Source organism: Puma concolor, chromosome B1, assembly GCF_028749965.1.
Source record: "Puma concolor isolate L17-30 chromosome B1, mPumCon1.1.hap2, whole genome shotgun sequence".
NCBI lineage: Eukaryota > Metazoa > Chordata > Mammalia > Carnivora > Felidae > Puma > Puma concolor.
In genome coordinates this window covers 171,508,272-171,531,137 of record NC_141670.1, presented here as the reverse complement: position 1 = coordinate 171,531,137, position 22,866 = coordinate 171,508,272, and the positions used below count along the sequence as shown (strand labels likewise).

General features: G+C 38.9%; 1 pseudogene across 1 annotated transcript in view; it reads left to right on the top strand.

Annotated features, from left to right (window-relative positions):
- Positions 1 to 21,656, top strand: part of LOC112858342 (uncharacterized) — a 146,974-nt pseudogene extending 125,318 nt beyond the window's left edge. The window contains exon 6 of the transcript XR_015249864.1: positions 21,490 to 21,656. The product of XR_015249864.1 is annotated as an uncharacterized LOC112858342 (transcript). The remainder of the gene's footprint in view (positions 1 to 21,489) is intronic.
- Positions 21,657 to 22,866: the final 1,210 nt, after the last annotated feature.

Here is a 22,866-nt window from a genome sequence, read left to right as displayed (position 1 = left end):
TTCGGCTTAGGTCTCCTTTACCAGTCCAGTGTACTCATCCCTAAATGCTATGAATTTTGTCTGCTAATAGTCTAAGCCAGTCATTCTCTTCAGCAGAACAGAAGCCATCAGAGTTTCCATGCTCTTTCACCAGGAGTATTCCTTAGCCAGTGACCGATTAATATAGGTGTATAAAAGGCCAGCTGTATAATATGTATGCTCTATATCTCCCTGTGGGTTTAGCCTGTAAATTGGACTCTGGGTGAGGCTATACTCTTGCTTAGCTCCTTCACTTCCTCTCCTGCTTCTTTTGTTCCCTTTGTCTAGAAAGCACTCTCTCGGTATATTACGGGCACCCACACACCTGTCTGAGACTCTTCTACGGAATCAGACCTAAGTCTGCTTGAGGTAGGTAGATATTTATTGTTTTACTTAACAGGAAGTCCTGAGGTAGGGGAGTTCTGAGTTTGGTTAGTTCAGTGTCTCACTGACTTCACAAAGGACTAAAGCTCTGTCTACCTTTTTGCTTTTCTATCCTTAAGATTTTAGCGTTTATTCATTTTAGGGCCTTTCATTGTTGCAAGATGGCCATGGCAGCTGAAAGCATCGCATCTTTGCAAAACAAAGTTCAAAGGCTGAAGAGCTGTTGTTCCCTTCTCCTGACTCTGTATGAGTGAGAAGTGCCTTAACTCATTTTTTTTACCTCAGATCTGAAAGGCTAGAGTTGCTGTTTACTTGCCCATTCTTAAACGAATCAGGTTATCTAGCAAGAAGGGCAGTAAATTTACCGTTATTGGCTTAGTCTAAAAAATAATCACCCCTTGGGTGAGAAGAGTTCTAATTTTCCTCTGAAACTTATGAAAGTAATAGGTAGGAATAGGAAGAGAGAGACTGATACTTGGCCACAATCAAGAAGTGTCTGCCCTAAACTGTAATTTAGGAACTATATCTATTCTTATATAAATACTGCAAAAACACTGTTAGGCATATATTTCTCAGTTGTTTTGGGGGATAGGAAAAGTGAGACTCCTAAGATAATGCCAAAGCACCAGTCTCTTAAGAGTTAAATAATCTTTTTTTTTTAACGTTTTTTTTTTTTTTTTTTTTTTTTTTTTGAGACAGAGAGAGACAGAGCATGAACGGGGGAGGGGCAGAGAGAGAGGGAGACACAGAATCTGAAACAGGCTCCAGGCTCTGAGCCATCAGCCCAGAGCCCGACGCGGGGCTGGAACTCACGGACCGCGAGATCGTGACCTGAGCTGAAGTCGGCCGCTTAACCGACTGAGCCACCCAGGCGCCCCAAGAGTTAAATAATCTTAAAGGATTTGTCATTGTATATTTTTTCTGACTCACTGGTATGTAATAATAGCTCCATGTTTTTTTTTAGAGGAAACTTTTAATAGTAAAGTGTCAAACTAGATTTCTCAAATAAGCTTTCTTTAACTTCAAAAAAAGTACTCTTCAAATTCACTGAAGGTACATCCTACTGAGTCATTTCTTGGTGGGGGCTGGGAATGTAACAAACATTGTTAAGTAGCTATTGTATGCTAGAGGGTTCTTGGGTGGTCTTTTGTGACTGTTTTGGCCAATAAAATACAAGGAAGCGACACAAGGAACATGACTTCTGAGGTCAGTCGTAAAAGGCAATGCAACCTGTACCTCATTTACTAGTACCTTGCTCTTAGAGCCTTCAGTCATTTTGTAAACAGTTTGCTCTGAGACCATGAAGCTGTGAGAAAGCCCAAACTATCCCACGCACAGAGGCTGCATGGAAAAACTCTGAGACAAGAGGAAGGGACAGACATGTCCGGACGGTCCCCAGATGTTCCATGCTCTTGCTGTTTCAGCTCCAGCCATCATCTGACTGCTTTCACCCAGGAGATATGAAACCGGAACTGCCCGGCCAAGCCTTTCTCAAATTTCTGACCCAGATAAACCTCAAGATGTTAGAGAATGATTCTTGTTTTAGCCACTGTTTTGCAGTGAGTTGTTATGGAGCAATAGATAACAGGAACAGAATTTGGTATTTGGAGATTGGCTGCTGCCATGAAAAGAAAACAGTGAAACATGTGGACTGGATGGTGTGTGGACTTGAGGAGACTGTTAATAAAATCTTGAGAGTCCGTGAGAGCAGTTCCTAAAAAGGACCTCAAGTAGCCTAGTGGTAAAGGATTAGAGAAGAATGAGAAATGTTTTGAAACCTGGAAGAAGAGAGACTGTTGTTATGTAATAGAAGTTTTATCAACATTGTTTCATGCGGTGATTTTGATGAGGTTTTGGAGGGTGGGGTTCAGAGCTGATGGCCAGGAAAGAATTCTTGAAGACGTCTTTGGTGCAAAAAGGTGATTTTATTAAAGCACGGGGACAGGACCCATGGGCAGAAAGAGCTGCACTGGGGTTATGAAGAGTGACTGGTTATATACTATGGAGCTGAGGGATAAAGGCAAAAGAGAGGCCTCCTGGAGGACTTTGATATGCTAAAAAGGACTCCTAGGATACCTGAGGCCTTGCTATGGTTAAGCCAAGGTTGTTTTTCTTTTAGTAAGGCATCGACATTAGGGCAGTAGGGGGTTCCCGGAGAAATGTCATACTCTGTATTTACCTCAAGTATCTGCCAATGGGCTGCAGGTTATAAGGACATTTAATTTTACCTGCCATTTCCTTCTTGCCTTTGTTCCTCACATCACTATGCAGGGGAGGTGTTGTTGGGGCTCCAGGAAACTGAGTCTATAGGTTTCTGGAGATTAGACTATTGATAAGATTGCCTTTTTCTTGTAATTTACTAAGATATTTGTAAACTACAAATAGTTTAGAGACTATTGTAGTCTCTATTGTAGAGACTACAAATAGATAGAGACTCATGTCTTGCAGGACCCTGATCTCTATCAGTTAACCATTTGTTTTCCTTCCTTTCCTTTGTCCTTGGGCAGCAAGAAGTGGCTGAGGAATATTACACACGTCCCACCTGGGGGCGGGAGGGGTGTGTGTGCAGTGTGTTAGCTTGTACTTTGCCCTCAGCTTGCCTCATGGTCCCTCATCAATGCAGATAATACAAAATGTATCTAATGTACCCAGTTATCTATCTAGCTAAGAATATTTCCACGTAGAACATTGAAAGTGCTGCCTTGCTTCATCTTACTGCCTATCATACAAATAGTGAGGGATGAGTGAAAAAAGAAACAGTTCATCTTTAGGCATAATTTAGAGGAAACATAAGCAATTAAGGGTTTGGTGGATTTGAAACAGACTTTTCATTCCTGGCCTCTCCACATGCAGAAGATTCTCAAAGTAAGAAAGTTCATCAGGCCAGACATAAAATCTAGAGAACTGTCAGGAAATCTAAAGATAAAACAAATTGTGTGCTTTTAAGAATCCTTTCTTGAGGTAAAGAAGATGTGTTTCCTATTTTCAAAAAATTTGGATTCTGTTGTAGATTCTGAAACGGCAAGTAAAGAAATACATAAAATTTAGTGTGATAACAGCCCTGATAAAAGTAAGCATGGGGTGCTATGACAGCCTGTAATAGGGATGCTTCAGACAAACAGGAAGTAGGGTGACATTAGGATAAGGCTTTCCAAGAAAGGGCATATCTAAACTAAGCAGTGAAGAATAAATAGGAGTTAGGGAAGGTGGGTGTGGGAAAGAGATGTTTTCAAGTGGAGAGAGTTGGGTGATATTATAGGAAACCCTCAGAAAATCTCCTAAAGGAGGCCTGAAACCCTTGACATATCTTGTAGTAGTTTTCCCCTTTTATAGGAATAAATGTGATCAACCAGCTCTAAAGAGTCTCTCTTTTTAAAAAAGGTTTTCGTTATGGAATTTAAAAAATATGTGCAAAGGAAGAGAGAATTGTATAATGAACCCTCCTGTGCTAATTACTCAGTTTAAAAATAATCAAACTCATGGCCAATCTGGTTTCATTTGTGATTACCCCCTCCTGCATTGCATTATTTTAAAGCAAGTCCCAGGCGTACATAATTTCATCTATAAACGCTTTAAAGCATAAAGACTCTTTTTGATTAATAGTCACAACACCTTGATCACACACACAAATCAACACTAATTCCATAATATTGATGCTTCCTTTTGAACAAACGAGGCCAGTGTTGCTGGGTTCTTCTGGGAAGTAGATCACTTAAATCACTCTAATGCAGAAAGATAATTATTTAGTACCTGAGGTCTGTGGTTAAAAATTTCTTTTTGGGGGGGGGGGTGGTGGTGCCTGGAGGGTTCATTTGGTTAAGGCTCTGACTCTTGATTTCGGCTCAGGTCATGATCTCATGGTTGGTGGGATTGAGCCCTGCGTCAGGCTCTGTGCTGACAGCGTGGAGCCTACTTGGAATTCTCTCTCTTCCTCTCTGTCTGTCCCTCCCCTGCTCATGTGTGCTCTCTGTCAAAGTAAATAAATAAACATTTTAAAAATTCATATTTTTTTGGAGGAGACAAGGATATGAGAAATTATGCTAGCTTCCTCTTTATAGGTATTTAGGGGTAGTAAGTGCAGAAAAACATCTGTCCTCAATGATCCAAAAAGTTATGAAAATATAAGAAATGGTTGCTGTAGGCACTTAATTTTGTTTCTATGTATGTTTTCTTTAGGACAGTTATCCAGTTATACCTAAGGAGGTCTAGCTGCTGATTTCAGGCAGTCCTTCTGTGGTCTATCCTTAGTGCTAGTTGATTTCATCTTAGACTGGCTTAGGTTCTGAGCTGGTGTGGGTGGATGAAGCTCTCTTACCTTTACACAGAGGGACAAAATTCAGTGCAATAACAGAAATAAGGAGAAAGGATAAACAGAACTAGACCCAGTACCATTGTACCTTGGGACTTGTGTTTGAGTGTGAATTTATAATCATATGCCATCTGGCCTTACAGTAGGAACTGCAGGGGTGGACACTCCAATTGGCTGATCTCAGCATACATGTGCAAAGACTTAAGAGACTTGAGATCATGACATGCTCTGAGATCTGCGAGGATTATTTCCCAGTACAGGGTTGATAAGGCAGGTACTGGGGAAGTTAGTGAGCACCAAATTGTAAGTAAAGAAATGAGGAATTATTGGAGCATTTTAAGTGATAGATTTCTGCGATCAGATTTGTGTCAGAGTGGGACATATAGGCGGGCACAGAAGCCAGTAGGATAACATTTTATCAAAATAAGCAAGAGATGATCAGTGCATGACTGAAATAGTACCATTGAGAACTATGAGTGTGGACAGTGTGGAAAGATGTTTACAGACAAGTCCACAGTACTGGGAGGCCAGTGTGATGGGAAGTTGAGAGGAAAGATTTAGGGATGGCTCCCACATTTGTAGCCTGTCTTAGAGGATTATGGTGTGGAGATTTCCAATCCACAGTGCAGTGTTTCCTGGCTGATACGTAAATTCTGCTGGATTACTAGTTAGTGACCGTTGCTATTCTAAACCCCATTCAGTATTATAACAGTAGCATTTCTGAAGTCAAGGCTATGGCCAGAGAGTTAGTTAATTGGAGGATCAGGCAGTTCGTATTGGAGCTAAATGTTTTATTCATCCGATGTGTCCTCTGCTCAGCATAGAAAACAATTCCCAAGTTCCCATGTTCACTTGAACTTCTTCATATTCCTTAATGTTTTATTTTTAGTTACTCTTACACTAAAATAAGGTTCTATTTGGTCTTTCCATCCTGGGGTCTAGTTGATCATATACTACAATCTTATAGGTTATAAGGAAAAACAGAAACACTTTGACTTAAAGCCTATTGTATACTAAACTTCAAATTAATATTTCCATAAATTAGATAGGACCTCTGTACTAGGTTTCTCCTATATCTTGATATTGATTATTAAAATCTTTAAATTGAGCTTCATCTCTCTTCCAGAAAATAAGTATAGCTCTTGGACCGTTTTCCTTCTAAAACAGAAGATGCAGCAGAATATTTAATAATAGATTGTTCTGAGGTCCAGCATTGCAGCAGGCTTTATAAGCTGGCTCTCTACTTTCTCTGTGAGGATTGGCATTCATTTTATATAGTGACAAAAGGATGTGGGGACAGGATCTTTTGTTCTTTTGAAGAATCATTTACACCAGCATTATGGGCTGGAGGAGTTTCTTATCACCTGTTTTCTCCATAAGCTGTTTCATTCCTATGAGATACATATTCCTACATCAGATTTCAAAAGTTAGTCACCTAGCATAGCTGGAGAGAGGTAACACAATGGCAACATTTATTATCTAGAAGATAGGCACATTTTCCCCTCATATCTCTCACGTCTAATCTTTTTTTCTATTTTTCAAGTTATGCATACAGCAGCAAAGTGCATCACCTACCTGGGGTAAATCCACTGACTGTCAAATATCCAAAGACCATGAAAGAATTTTTGGTGATCTTTCTAGTAATAGGCACAAAAATTTAATAATATTTTAATTTATTATCTTGTGCCCAGAAGTTAGTTTCACCTGTGATTTACTACCGTCCATAACCTACTGGGGTCTGGCACTGATGGTTGATTTACTGTTCTATCAGTTACTTAATTAGAATGAATTATTCATAGTTTTTCCTGATGAACGACCTAATTATTATGCTAATCATAACAATCTAAGTCTTCAGTGTTTTCTAAAGCATCCTGCCTAATGGGGTTATTAAATATGTGTATAATTATAGTCTTATAAAATTCAGAAACATGCTTTGACAGACATTTTTATTTATATTTAGACTTTCAGAAACATCAAATGTAAGATATCTTTTGCCCTGAACTCAATTAATTTCTTAAATGTCATTTTCTTTCCTTAATATAAAACTGTGAATGAGTGTGACAAATAAAACTGTAAACAACTTCATTATGAATACTAAGAAATAGAACAGAATTTTATACCCACTCAAGTCCTGCTTTTGAGGACTTTGGCTTTGACAAGAAAATTGTCCTTTATGATATTGGGATTGTATTGGAGGCAAAGGAGTGAACTGACCTGATATTTATTGTTAAATGGTCAACTCTTAATTGTTCACAGGAGAGGCAACTGTATTGTGGGTCAATTAGCTATTAACTGTTCATACTTGGGACATTTCCCTCCTACTTCTGTATTTGTTTACATCTCAGGCCCAAATTATTACATTTGCATGTGCTTGTCTTACTTCAGGGCAAAAGTTAATATTTGAAGCTATTAGGATATTCTGTTGCTTTCAGTAATAATAACTACATCAAAAACCAACTCCTCAGGGTATCTAATGCTTGAACATCTGACATAGAAGGCAATAATAAGATCTTTAGCTGTTAGATCTCAAACCAAGCATTTGACAGCCGAAGGCTGGGTCTATATAGCCAAATACAAATTAGAATTAAAACACACATTATGCTCAATTTTTTTTGTAGTCCAGTTGTTAAAGGATTCTTTTTTGAGACTTGGCAACAATAACTGATGGCTTTTGTGAAACAATGAGATTATTCAAAGAAATAAGATTGGCTCCTTTTTGGTCATAACTTCATTTTGTCTTTGAGAACAGAGATGGAGATAATGAAAAGGAACACTTTCCATTATTTAATAGTTTATACTCCTTGAAAGATTTTTTCCCCTTATTTTTAACTCCCTTATTTTCTCTATCATTTTTATTTTTATTTTATTTATTTATTTTTTCAACGTTTATTTATTTTTGGGACAGAGAGAGACAGAGCATGAACGGGGGAGGGGCAGAGAGAGAGGGAGACACAGAATCGGAAACAGGCTCCAGGCTCTGAGCCATCAGCCCAGAGCCTGACGCGGGGCTTGAACTCATGGACCGCGAGATCGTGACCTGGCTGAAGTCGGACGCTTAACCAACTGCGCCACCCAGGCGCCCCTCTATCATTTTTAAACCATCAATTTACATTTGAAGATCTGGAGATCAGTGACTGTGTCCTCCAGGACTTCCAAGGAGAAGTCATTTGAGGAGCTTCTGGTCTCACTTGTAATCCTCCTCTTCACCTTAGTTCTAGGGATCTCTGGTACAGCTGTGATACGAAGCCAACTAGTGTGCTTTGGTCTGAGCAAAAGTCCTCATGCCCATCTCTCTGGAGCTGCTATGACTGGACACAGTGTTGGACAGGCCAGCCCTGCTCATTCCCTTTACACCATGATGATGATTCTCGGGTTGCATGACAGTGGGTGTCTTTTCAAACGTTAGAAGTAAAACCAGCATTACATGGTTTCTATGCTGCTTGTTTTAAATAATTTTTGAAGTTACATGGGACACAAATCAAGGGAAATTAAATGAATTCCTATTTCTGGCTGAGCCAGCTTCAGCTTAACCTCTGGCCCTGACCACCTTTTTCCTTTGGGATTTGTCTTAGTCTGTTCAGGCTGCTATAGCAAAAACACCACAGACTGAGTGGCTTATAAACAACAGAATTTATTTCTCACAGTTATGGAGGTTGTAAGTCTGTTGTTAGGTTGCCAACATGGATGGGCGAGGGCAGATTTCTCACTGCATCCTTACATGGCACAAAGGACAAGCAAGCCCTCCAGACCCTTTTTGATAAATGTACCAATCCTATTGATGAGGGCTCTGCCCTGGTGACTTAATCACCTCCCAAAGATCTCATCTCCTAGTACCATCACCTATGGGGTTAGAATTTCAACATATGCATTTTGGAGGGACACAACATTCAGACTATAGCAGGGTCCCTACAGAAAGGACACTACAGAGCTGAAAAGCATTATAAGGATGGTTTTTCAACTGCCTTGTGTTCTTTCCTCTCTAGAGGGGACTTGATCTCGGCTCTGGTTGATTGGACGGTGGTGGGTATGATATAGCTCTGAGATACCTCTTCTTCAAAATCTCTTTAAAGTCCAGCTCCTTTACTTTGCTGGAGTAGGAGGAAGGAGAGGATAAGAGATACTTATCTCTTGCCTTAACTGGTCGGTAACAATGCCCTTCTTTTGCTGCTTTTCCAAGCAACAGTAACTTACAGTCATTTCCTTCTCTATGGCAGGTAATCAAATACTGACTCCTCCTAGGACACATGTATGAGTCTTTGGAAAGGTTTCAAGGGATGACAACACTGCATTTTTCATTGTGAGGTCCAGCTCTGTCTCTTTTCCTTCTACCTCCTCCCAGCTCTGGCCAAAACAAGCCATCTTTCAGCTTCTTATTGGGGAGATTCTGTCATGGGTGAACTGAGCCTTACATGGGGGCCTGCCTAGATGGTCCATGTCCACCTGCCTTCTCTGTTGGTCACATGACCTATGGGAAACTCTGGAATCATTGTTGGGGATGTGGTAAACAAGTCTGTACATCTGCCTCTTCAGGGACCTTGCGAGACCTTCTTTTGGAAATGACGCTCAAGTATGGAACTGCTGAGTCATGTGGTTCATATTTTGACTAGAGCCATGTTGCTCTTCAGAAAGGCTGCGCTAGTTTATGTTTTCACCAGCATGGACAAAATTCCTAACTACCAGTATTCCTATGAATGGTTGACATTATTCAGCTTTCTAATTTTTGCTATTCTGTAGTAACTTACTTTATATGCATCGCTGTAATTGTCAGTCACTTTGACCTGTCATCTATTTGTCAGTGTCTTGGGTTTCTTCTATATATTGGATATTCATATTTCTTGCTCATTTGTCTGTTTGGGTTGTTGTCTTTCATTATACACTTCTAAGATTTTCTTGTATATTGTAAACATTAATCTCTTATTGGTTTGGTACTTTGCGAATATCTTCTTCCATTCTGTCAACTATATGTTAACTTTATCCTTAGTTTCTTATTGACAGAAAATCTTTTATTCTGATATAGACAACTTAATCATTGATTTCTTTGTGCTTTTGAAGTTCTGTTTAAACAATCTTTCTCCTCGCCAGGTCTGTAGCTATTGAATATTTTATTCTACCAACTTTCTAGTTTTATCCTTCACCTTTAGATATTTATTCCTGTTGTTGTTTACTTTGATATGTAAGGTTAAGTAGGGATTCACTTTTCTCAAACCATTTTACTAAATAATTCATAGTTTTCCCATGAATTTGTGATACTAGCTTTCATTTATATAAGAGTGGCCCATATACATGTTTTGTCCCTGAGCTATTATGTTCCATTGATCAACATGATTGTTCTTGTGGCAATATCTTAATTTTCTTTAAAAAAAAATGCTTACTTATTTTAAGAGAGAGAGAGCACGTGAACAGGGGACAGGCAGAGAGAGAGGAGAGAGAGAATCCCAAGCAGGCTCCATGCTGCCAGTGCAGAGCCCTACACGGGGCCCAATTCTGTGAACCGTGAGATCATGACCTGAGCTGAGACCAAGAGTTGGATCCCCAACTCTTAATTTTTAAATATCTTAATTTTTTTTTTTAATTTTTTTTTTTTAACGTTTATTCATTTTTTTGGGACAGAGAGAGACAGAGCATGAACGGGGGAGGGGCAGAGAGAGAGGGAGACACAGAATCCGAAACAGGCTCCAGGCTCTGAGCCATCAGCCCAGAGCCCGACGCGGGGCTCGAACTCACGGACCGCGAGATCGTGACCTGGCTGAAGTCGGCCGCTTAACCGACTGCGCCACCCAGGCGCCCCATAAATATCTTAATTTTTAAATTATGATTTAAAAGAATCAATATCTGACAACTTGCCCCTCTTTTCTCCCCCATTTTTTATAAGGTTGGCTTCCTTCTATTGAAAAATAGAATAAATTCATTTAATTCTTAAAAAACCCAACTGGAACTATAATTGATTTACATCAGATTAATAGAATAATTAGGAAGAATAAATATCTTTGTAATGTTAAGCCATCTTATCTAAAAAAATAAAATGTCCATTTAATTTATATATCAACTTATATGACCTTGATTGGAGTTTTTGTTTTCTCTATAGTTATTGTGTGTTCCTGGTTAATTTCTAGATATTTTATAGTTTTTGTTTTCCTTTTCTTTCTTTTTTGCTACTGTTATATTTTCTAATTGGTTATGGCTGAGGTAAGTTAGCACTATTGATTTTTTAAGTTATCTCCAGTTAAATTTCTGAACATTATTTTTAGTTGCTTTTTTGGTGATAATTCTATGGTTTTATTGGATGATAGTATTATGGACTAACAGTGACATTTTTTTCTCTTTCTCCTAAATATTTTTCTTTTCTTTTAGTATTGGTAAGACTTGTAGAATTGTATCAGTCAGTTGTGGTGTGAAAATATTGTGTTCTATTTTAAAGGGTATGCTTTCTGTTTTTCTCCATAAGGGTAGTGTTTGCTATAAGGTTTGGATATACAGTGTTCACCACTGTGAGGAAGTTCCCTTCTAGTTTTAGTTTGTTCAGATTGTTGAAAAAAATAGATAGGTCCTGAACTTTATTAAGTCTCTTTGCATCATTTGAGTGATTGATAGGATTTTCTCTACTTTGCTAATGACATAATGGTATTGGTGAGTTTCATGAAATATAACTATTTTTGCATTTCTGGGATTAACCTCATTTGAGGTGAATGTGAACTTTTTTTTTTTTTTTTTTTTTTTTTTTTTTTTTTTATGGATTGTTGGATTTAGTTAGCTAGCTGTATGACCTTGGGTAAGCCACATAACCTTCTATGCCTAAATTATTTATCAGTAAAATGGAGATCATAGTCAAAGAGTTGTCTTTGAATTACATATGTTCAGAATTTAGATGAGTGCCTGATACATAATAAAACCTATGTAAAAGTAATATAAGTATAATATAATTGTGAATTGTTTCTGGATACTATTCAACCTACAAGTACCAGAAAATTTCACCCCCTTTCTGTATCTCCTGAAACAGCATATCCTGTGACTCCCCTCCCACTGTTATTGATTGCTTAGAGTGTTTTTATTAGGGATCTTAGCGTATTAAACCATCTGAGGCCTTCAGTGCCGAAGAGCACTTTTTACTGTGCTCTCATCTTTGACTTATAATTTGCTTGGATATAGAATTCTAAGAGGAAAGTTCTTTTCCTTTATTACTTTCAAAATACGATTGTGTTGAATTTTTGCATTCAGTGTGTGGTTGAGAAGTCAGATGCCATTCTGATTCTTTTTCTTTTGTAAGGGAGCCGTTCTTGCCTTTGAACATTTTTATTATTTTCCCTTACTATGTCTTTGATATCCTTCATTTTAATAATAATGCACTTAGGTGTTTGATTTGTCCTTATTTCTTCTGTTTAATAACCTATGAGTTTATGCCCCTTTTCAGTCTGCAGGCTTTTCTTTCTTTAATTCTGGCAATTTTATCCTTTTTGTTTGTTCAAATTTTACTTCTATGCATGTTTTCTCTATTTATAGGAACTCTATTGTCTACCTGTTACCATCATATATATATATATGGCACACACATATATATACATATATATGTGAATTTTTATTATCCTTTTTGCTGCCTCTGAGAGTGTTGTTTTTTTTTTTTTTTACAACTCATTAATTCATTCTTCAACTTACTTATCTTGGTAATTAACTTACTTATTGTGTTCTTTATTTTAGCTGTATTTTTCATATCTAATATTTCTATTTGTCTTCTCATCATAATATCTCATTACTGCTCCATGTTACTCATATCTTCTCTATCTTCTTATGCTTATTTTGAATTTTTTGCCCATATTTCCAATAATTCTGCTTTTAATAACTTATGTGGTTGAGCTTATTTTTATTTTTAGCAGTGATTGCAGTGTTCAAGTCTCTGTTTTTGCTTGTTTGACTCAAGGAATCACATTTCCTTGCATCTAATAACATGTATCGGACATGCCAGAGACTAGGCCCTCGTCCAGAATCATCTGGGTAAGCTTAAGGAGAGGGGAGGATATGATCTCCGGGTACCAAAAACTACTACTCGTATCTCTCCCATTTACTACCACTCTACCACACAACTCAAGAATTTTACCTTTAAATTAATAAATAAAATTAATTAATTAATTAAGAGACATTATCCCAAGTGAGATAAGTCAGACTGATAAAGACAAATGCTATGTCCTATCACTGTACAATCTAAAAAAGCCAAACAGTAAGATGGTGGTTGCCAGGGGATGGGGGGAGATAGGTTAGAGGACAGATGATGTTTAAGGGTACAGACTTGCAACAGGTAGTAAATAAATCCCAGAGATCTAAGGCACAGTAAAATGAATATAGAAGACAATATTGTATTATAACCATCAAATGTGCTAACAGATTAAATTCTAATTACTTCGACCACTAAAAAAAAAAATGATAATTATGTTATGTGATGTGATTGAGGTGCTAATTATAGCTATAATAGCAATCTTTACAATAGGTATCAAATTAACATGTACACCTTAAATTTATACAGGGTTGCATGTCAGGTGTGTTTCAATAAAAAACATATGTTAGATGTAAAAATTTTTTTAAATTAATAAAGGGATGCAGCTTTGGAAGAACACAGTATCTTTAGGTTGAAAGCTACCAGTTTAGGGGATTGAGGGAAAAGGGTTGGAGAAGTTGGTTTCCCATTTTGGCCAAGTAACTCATACATTTTCATCTAGTGTTCACCCTCACAGAGATTTTGCAGTGCATTTACCAGGATGACTTAAACTCATGTTGCTAATTTCTATCGTGAAAGGCCAGACGATGATCATCCCAAACTATTGTGGAGATAGAAAAGAGCTGACCTAGAAGTTTCTCTCCTCGTACTGCTGGTTTCGATTCTCACTGACCACAGGCTGCAGTCAGTCATCAACCCCCACAACTACTCCACTTAGAAAAAGCTTCAGTTCCCCAGGGTTTTCATGAGTGTATGTGTTTTCTGTGTCCTGTAAACTATAGTGCCCTCTTGCTTCTGTACTCCTCTAGGGTTGGGTCGAGGAACCCACGAATCCCTACTATTTTGCCATCTGTTCTGAAACTAGGAGACCGTGATTGTACTTTCATTTTGGTAATGTGTTGGTTTGACTTAGTAGTCCTGACATGCCCTGGGAGCATTTAGACTCAGAGAGGAACTTTCTGTATTTGGCACATTCTCAATGCTGTGACAAAGGACACAGTCAAAGCTGATTGCTCTGCTGGGCTTTGACTGGGGGCCTTGTTATTAACTAGGCTCAAATGAAATTTTAAAAGAAAAGGATATTTTTCACATTGGCATTTGAGAAATTGTGCTACAGGAAGCGGTATATACTTGTCCTTTCCCTTGACAGAGAACACAAAGTGCTGTGGATTGTTCAGGGTTCCCTCAGCACATTTCAGCAAAAGAAAAGCGGACATTTTAAATTTATTGCTAATCCTAGAGAAGAGCTTACTAAATTTTTCACTCAAATGTATCCACTAAGCTACCATTAATTATAATATTAGTTACATAACTAGAGTCTAAAGTAATCAGTCATTAAATTAAAATATCCCTCTGAATTTCTCTCATTCTATTATACTTGGTTTAGAACTGATGGATATGTATAAGATATTGATCATCTGGCCACTAGCAGTTATCAGTGGAACCAGTACCTTATTTCAGAGGGTATTAGACCTTGAGTTGTGGTGTATATGGAAGTGTAAAGCAAGAGGAGGTATAATATGGTTATATTTCAGTCTGGCCTAATCTTTCCCAATAGATATTGGAGGTTTTTCTTGTATTCATCACCATTCTTTTTGATGATAAGGACCCCATTTCCTATTTTTGGTGCTTTGTGATTCTCTTGGGTCGTGGCAAAGGAGAATGTGTCCACCTGAGACAGTCAATTAGGTTTAGCAAAGTCTTACCTGTAGAGAGACATCACTTCTGCCTAGGTATTCCGTGGGTGACATGCCTGCAATAGTTAAATGGCTACTCTCTGTGAACACTCTCACCAGATGATGAGGAAAACAGCTAACATGGCTCCTCAACAAAGATGACATTAAACTGTTCTCTTAAACTTACTCATTTAATGGCACAACAAATGTTTATTAAGCAACCACTGTGTGCCGGGAGCTTTTCTAGACTTAAGGAGATACTACAGTGAACAAATTAAGTCAAGTTTTCCTCTCATTATTAACAAGACAAAAAATGAACAAAGTATGATGTAGCAGTACATTGTGCAAACATACTAACTGAGTGAGATGATAGAGTGATTGGGGAACTACTTTAGCTTGGGTGGAGAAGGAAAGCCTTATTGTAAAATTACATCTGAGCTGATGCCAGAATGATATGCAAAGATTTGAAGACACAGAATCCCAAGTGGAAGGAAGGGTGAGTGCAAAGTCCGAGAGGCATGTGTTTTCACATAGAGAACTAGGATCAGTGTGGATTGAACTAGGTGATGGAGGGAGAGAGTGGCATGAAATAAGATTGGAGAGGTAGGTAGGAGTCAGTTCATTCAGGGTTTATGGACCCTGGTGAAAGAACTTGGGTAATGGGAAGCATATTCAATCCAATAGCAATCCTGTCATCTATACCTTTAACATACATTAAAAATATGACTGCTTTTTATCATCATACCAACACTTCCACTTTTAATCAGGGGAATAACTGGATCAAGTGAAATAAAGAAAAGGAAACTTTAAACACTCTGTGCAGAATGGATTGTGGAGTAGCAAGTGTAGAACTAGGGATATCAGTTAGGAGGTTATTGTATGGCCCAGGTGGGAGATAATATTGGCTTTGACTAAGTCAACAGTGATGGAGGCAGTAAAAAATGGACACATTGGTGTATATTTTGAAGGAGTGGTTGACAGGACTGCTGTTGGATTGGATATGGCAAATGAGTAAAAGAAAGGAATAGAAGACAGCTTCTAGGGTTTGAAATTAACATCTAGGTGAATGGTGGAACAGTTTATTGAGGTGGGAAAGACTGGAGGAAGGACAGGTTTGGAGTGGAGAGTGCAAGAGTTATGTTCTGAGATACATATTAAACATTCTAACAGTGTTGTCAAGAAAGATGTTGGGTAAATAAGCCTAGGGTCAGTTGAGTTGAGAGCATATATATGGTTTTTAAAGCCATCTGAACAAATTATATAACCTGGGAGAGACCATAGATAGATTGGAGAAGACAGCCCAGGGATGAAACCTTGGGGAACTCCAATATTTAGAAACTGAGCAGAAGAGATTCTTGCAGAAGAAACTGAGAAGGAGCCTCCAGAGAGGTAAGAGAAACCAGAAGAATGCTATGATTCAGACCCTAAGAGAGGAAAATGCTTTAAGAATAAGAGAATGGTCAAGCTAAAGTTGGAAAGGTGGATAAGACCCAGGCCTCGATTAGAAGTTGGGCTGTTATTCTAGGTGCAGTGGGGAGACTATTGAAAGGGGTTAGGATGGTGGTAGGGTCTTAATAGGATCATATTCACATCTTACTCTGGTTGCTGTGTGGAGAAAAGGATGAGGGAGTGGGGGACAAAAGTGAAGGAGGTGAGAGACCACATAGGAGACCCCTAAAACAATAGAGCCTGAAGGGTCATGAGTTAGATCAGGTGCTGGCAGTGGAGAGTGAGAGAATTGGACACTTTCAGGACATATTTAAGAGCAGAGTTTTAAACCTTAAGCCTATTGATATTTGAGGCCAGATAGTTCTTTGTTATGGGGCTTTTCAGTTCACTATAGGAGTATTTAGCAGCAATCCCTGGCCTCTTCCTCTGCCAGTGGCACTCCCTGATGTCCCCATTGTTAAAAACAAAAATGTCTTCAGACAGGCAGGTAGTCCTTATTAAATATCCCTTGGGGACAAAATCTCTCCTAACTGATAACCACTATTTTAGAGAGACAATTCATGGGAATGGATACTGGATTAGATGTGGGTGGGAAATATCATGAACGACATTGGTTTCAACAGGCAAATACATGGGTGTTGGTATATGGAAATGCAGTGGTTTGAGGAGGAGAATATTTGGGAACATGTGTATAAATATTGGGAGTTCATTTTAGATATGACAAATTTAGATGCCTGGAAGACTCCAAGAGGAGAAGTCAAGGAGATAGTTGCTTATATGAATGAAGAGGTTTTAGCTGGAAATATGAAGAGTTATGGGATTGGACATGATCACTGATGGAGAGAGTACAACTGAGAACCAAAGAGGCCTGGGGACTGAACAAAGAGGAACTCTAACAGTCACAAAAATGTTATATAAAGAAAAAATAAAACGCAGAATGTTTTGATAAGTACATAGTAAGTGATACTGAATGAGGTGGAAAGTTCTAGTTATATAAGGATTGAAAAGTGTCCACTGGAGTTGGCAAAAAAGGAGGTAACTCTAGGTGCCAAAGTCATAATGGGGTAGGTTGAAATGAGAAAGGAAATTGGACCACATATACAGACAATGATTCCAAGATGTTTTTTTTCAAGCAAGGAAGAAGCAACTAGAAGAAGGTGTGAAATCAAGGGGACCTTTGTAAAAACAAAACAAAACAAAACAAAACAAAAACAGATAGTAACATATGACTAACTGCTGCTGGACAATCTGGTAAAGAAGGAGGGAGGTCAAGGGTAAGGAGAGAAAGGTAATAACAGATTCACCAAAGTCCTCTGATAGTAGGACACTATTGGTTTTTACCAGGGAGAAAGTTACTTTCTTCATTGTAACAGAGTGATAATATTAGTAATGATGATACTAATTATGGTGGCTGATATTTATTGAAGGCTTATTGTGTGCCAGACCTGTCACATGGTCTAAGATTAAATAGGTTTAATCTTCCCAGAAAACTTGTGAAGTAAATCCTGTTACTATTTCCATCTGAAAGATGAGAAAACAGGACTAAACAGGTTAACTAACATGATCAAGTGGCAGAGCTTAGAATGTAGCAGGTCTCGTTCTAGAACTCATGTGAAATCACCTTATGCCAGAGCCTAAGCTCTTAACAGAAGCAGAGAAAGAATCATGCCAATTCGCTTCCAAAAGAATTGTTAAAATCCATGAGTTCTTGGCTGTTACCATGATGTCTTAGAAGCAGCTGGACTTGAATCACAGTTACCTCCCACAATGAAATACTCCATGTTTCCTTATACTTGACCCTATTCTGAGGTGGCAACTGGTTTGGTCTCATCTTTTATATTTATTTATTTATATTTATTTTATATTTATTTATTTATTAAATAAATCTCATAAGCCAACAGGGGAATGGTCTGGGCTCAGACAGGACAGACTGGTCGTGGGTTGGAAAATGCTACAAGGTTCTCAAACTGGCTCTTCTCCTCAAATATCCTTTTCTGGATCAGAAGCAAATGTGGATCCTGCTCTGTGCTAGGTCCTGCTTGTGAGACCAGCTATGAACTCTTGTTACAGCCTTCCAGAAGTTAGTCACAGTGCCCCTGAAATTGGTTGGTGATTGGCATAGAAAAAAACACCATTGGCTTGACTGACCCTGGGCCTCTGTTTATGCTAGTCATACTCCTAAATTCTAGTGACCATTTTGTTTTTATAAGCACATGATCCCTGATATTTGACCATGGTATCAATCAGGGACTGATCTATCTTGACTTTTGGTTTTCTTTCTAAGCTTTCTACAAATTACGTGTGTGTGTGTCTGTGTGTGTGTCTGCATGTCTATGTAAATGTATAAGGATATCTTCTATAGTTCTTTTTTTAATTTTTGAGAGGGGAAAGGGGCAGAGAGAGAGGGGGACACAGGATCCAAAGCAAGCTCTGTGCTGAGAACAGAGAGCCTGACACAGAATTCGAACTCTTAAACCCAAGATGGTGACCCGAGCTGAAGTTGGACACTCGACTGACAACCACGCAGGTGCCTCAGGGATATTTTCTAACATCCAAGGCCTGTTATGACAAAATATAACCTTTGGCCATTTCCTGAAGACAAGTGAAAAAAAAACAGTTCAAAGTTTTATCTTCACAGGTATATTTATAGCAGTGCCTTTTTTGTCTTACAGTGTTCCTTGGATAATCTGGTTCCTTTTTTAGTTTTCAGAGTGATGACACACAAATAAATTAGCGTTTCCACCTCTACTGCCTCTTTTGGCAAGAATAAAGGTTCTCATGTCAAGGTAAATAAAGAGGGAGGCAGAGACCTAGAGAAAGTAGACAAAATTGGAGTCATACTGAGCAATTTATGTGCCGACACTTCCCTTTAATTGTTAACAGCCACAAAAAAGAAAGAAAAAGGAAAAAAACATTGCTGCACAGTGAATGTGAAACATGTGCTCAGGTTTTCAGTGTGTAGAAGTATTTGGGCCACTAATATCTTTCCAACCTGATCTTCTGAAAGATCCCAGCTTTTGACATATCCCTTCCTCCACAAATGTGTAAAATGTAGTTGTGTTCCTCCAGAGGGTTAGACCTTTCCTTTGTTTTGAGCTCCCTGGGACACACTCTAGTTGCTAGATCAGACGAAATAAAAAGCAAAATGAAAGAAGTATGGCAAAACCTTGGTTTGCGAGCATAATTTGTTCTGGAAACATGCTTGTAATCCAAAGCACTTGTACATAAATGAGAATTTCAAGAACCATTGGCTCAGTTGTGATCATGTGACATTTGGCATCAGGTACTACTCGTATTGTAAGACATCACTTGTTTATCAAGTTAAAATTTATTAGAAATGTTTGTTCATCTTGCAGAACATTCATAGAACAAGTTACTCGCAATCCAAGGTTTTACTGTTTACCCCATTGGGTAGGTGGAAATTGGGGATTTTCTCAAGTCGTGTGAGCTGAAAGGCTTCTGTGTATAAATGTATATTTATGTATATGTAGACACACAGCCCTGAGACTTTGCAGTCATGTTTCTAGATTGTTCTTCCAATATTGGAGGAAAATGATCCCATCAGAGGGTTTTGTTTTCAGAAGCAGTCACAGGGCCCAGGTAACAGAGCGGCTTGTCCCCCGAGTGGCAGTTTTTGAGTACTGCAGCTACAACCCCAAATTGTACATCACACTTTAGGGCATGCCAGCTTCCTGTCCCAGGAGAAAGCATTTTCCCTTGGGTATTAATTAAAACCCCATGACCCACAAAAGGAGATGTAGGAGTTTAGAAAACTGAGCTCTGCCACGGTCAATGTTTGGAGGTACTCAGGGGTCAATGAGTGAAGCAACATAGCGAATGAAAGGCTGACCTTCCTTTCATGTTGAACTGGAGCCTTGCATCGCCCCAAGCATTTTGCTATCCTTGAAACCACATTTGAATCAATAACTGGGAGCAGAGCCAGTTCAATCATGTGGCTCTCTGAGGCCCAGCTGAGTGACTGACAGTAATATGTTTTTGAATGATTTAAGGAAACCCAGAGGACTGTTGACCAGCAGGACATCCCAACATTATTAGCTTCCTTCTGATATGTCAGGGCTGCTAGTGAATTTTAGTTTTCCCAAAGGTTCTTTCTGATCTTGGAGGCAGCACTGAATGAGCTTCTAGACTCTCATATTTGCACCGAGTTCAACTGATATTTCTTTCTAAGACTTTAAAGGTTCATAAATTACCACAGGCTTTTGGTCCCAGAGCAGTCAAGGCCCTCGGCTGAGATAAATGTGCTCAGTAAATGTGTGTTTTGATGTACTGGACTTTTGTAACTAGTCCTCCAGTTTTGGGAGAAATAAAAGGAAGTATTAGAGACATAAGAGATGAAATATGCTTTATAAAATCAAAATATTTTTTAAAAAGAAAAACATTCTAATAATTTGGGTTCAAGCTGGGACTTCTGGTTTAAAACTATCTTAATTTGGGAATCATTAGCTTTCCTTATAGTTAAAGCCATAGGCCTGTAAGAGATGGCTCCAGGAGAAAGAATGAACAGAGAATGGAAATGGTCCAGCATGAGCCCTGGGGGATTCCATCATTTAGATGCCATATTGACAAGAAGGGAACGGCTGAAGGTTTGGAAAAGAAGTAGTGAGCAGAGGGAAAACACAAGAAAATTTTGATATGTCCAGGGAAGGGTTAATTGCATTTGTTGCTACCGAGCAGTAAATACGAGGATAGAGAAGTGACTCAAGATAAGAGTGCTTCATGAGAGCCATGGGGATAAGGCCCGACTGAAGTAGACTGTTATGAGAATTATAATCCACACAAAGCAAGTGTCTGGTATACAGTATGTGCTTACTATATGGTAGAAATTACTGAGAATTTGGTGTTAGATTTTACGGATTGCCTATAAGCAATCATTCTCCTTGCTTCCTTCCCCCATCCCCTAATTCCTTTTCTTGGACGATCCCTCCCTGCAATTTTTAAAAGTTTTCCACTCTCCCATATGCCTAGGATGAGGCACTATTAATCCAGGCCATTCTTGGTGATGTCATTCCCCTTACCAGTGACTAGCCCTGGCCATAGGCACTGTGACACAGCTCTGCCCAGTGGGATATGAGGAGCAGCCAGGTGAGAGCTTCTGGCAAAGGTTTTCTTTACTTATAAACAGATAGTCATGGGAAGAAATGCCCCCCTCCCTCACAGAATATTATTACATCTGTTTGGAATATCTGGAATTGCTGCAGTGATCTGCAGAGTGACTGGGAGAGGAACTCTCATGGATAAGCTATGGATGAGTGGAAACATGAAAACCCGTTTCTGTAGACCTAGATCTCAGTCTCATGGTGGTACTAAGCAATCTTTAAATAAGTGTTTCTCTGGATATAAATTCCACAAAGTGCTCTGTATGATGCTGATACTACTGACAAATTACCTAATGCTAGACACTGTTCTAAGCTTTACTTATTTTTTTGCAGCTGAGTAAATGGAGACCGAGTAAAGTGAAGTGATTGGTCCAGGGGCATATGGCTGGTAGGAGGTAGAGGGAGGATCCCAACCCAGGTACTATAGTCATCATGTGAATGCTTCATCTCTATAGGTCATACTAAATGGGGCATCTGCAAATAAAGATGTGTTTGTTAGGTATCTGTATTTATTTCTTTTTCTTTTTTTTTTTTTTAATTTAAATTCAAGTTAATGGACATTTAGGCTCTCTCCATAATTTGGCTATTGTTAAAAGCTCTGCAGGGGTGCCTGGGTGGCTTGGTTGGTTAAGCGTCCGACTTCTGCTCAGGTCATGATCTCACGGCCTGTGAGTTCGAGCCCCGTGTCGGGCTCTGTGCTGACCACTCAGAGCCTGCAGCCTGTTTCAGATTCTGTGTCTCCCTCTCTCTCTGCCCCTCCCCTGTTCATGCTCTGTCTCTGTCTCAAAAATAAATAAACGTTAAAAAAAAAAAAGCTCTGCTGTAAACATTGGGGTACATGTGGCCCTATGAATCAGCACTCCTGTATCCTTTGGATAAATTCCTAGTAGTGCTATTGCTGAGTTGTAGAGTCATTCTATTTGTAATTTTTTGAGGAACCTCCACACTGTTTTCAAGAAAGGAAGGGGGGAAAATGGTTACAAACAGAGAGGGAGGGAGGCAAACCATGAGAGGCTCTTGAATACAGAGAACAAACTGAGGCTTGATGGGGGGGTGGCACGGTGGAAAGGGGAACATGGGTGATGGGCATTGAGGAGGGCACTTGTTGGGATGCGCATTGGGTATTGTATGTAAGTGATGAATCATGGGAATCTACCCCCAAAACCAAGAGCACACTGTATATACTGTATGTTAGCCAACTTGAAAGTAAATTATATTAAAAATTTTTTTAATTCAAGTTAGTTATAGTGTCATATTGGTTTCAGGAGTAGAATGTAATGATTCATCACTTACATATAACAACACTCAGTGCTTACCCCAACAAGTGCCTTCCTTAATGCCCCTCACCCATTTAGCCCATCCCCCTACCTGCTTCTCCTCCAGCAACCCTCATTTGGAATTTAAGAAACACAATAGATTAACATAGGGGAAGGGAAGGAAAAATAAGATAAAAACAGAGAGGGAGGTAAACCAGAAGAGACTCTTAAAGGCAGAGAGATACAGAGAACAAACTGAGGTATCCATATTTAAAATGATGGGTTGTTTTCAGATTATTTCCTAATAGTGCCAACTAATTTCAGACTGAGTTTCTCCCTTTGTCAACTAATGGGCCTGGGAATGCCAAGAAGTGTGTGTCAGCCATCTTTGGTCAGGATACACACTGGAAGTACCAGAATCCAGCTTCCAAAGATTAACACGGCACAAATGAAC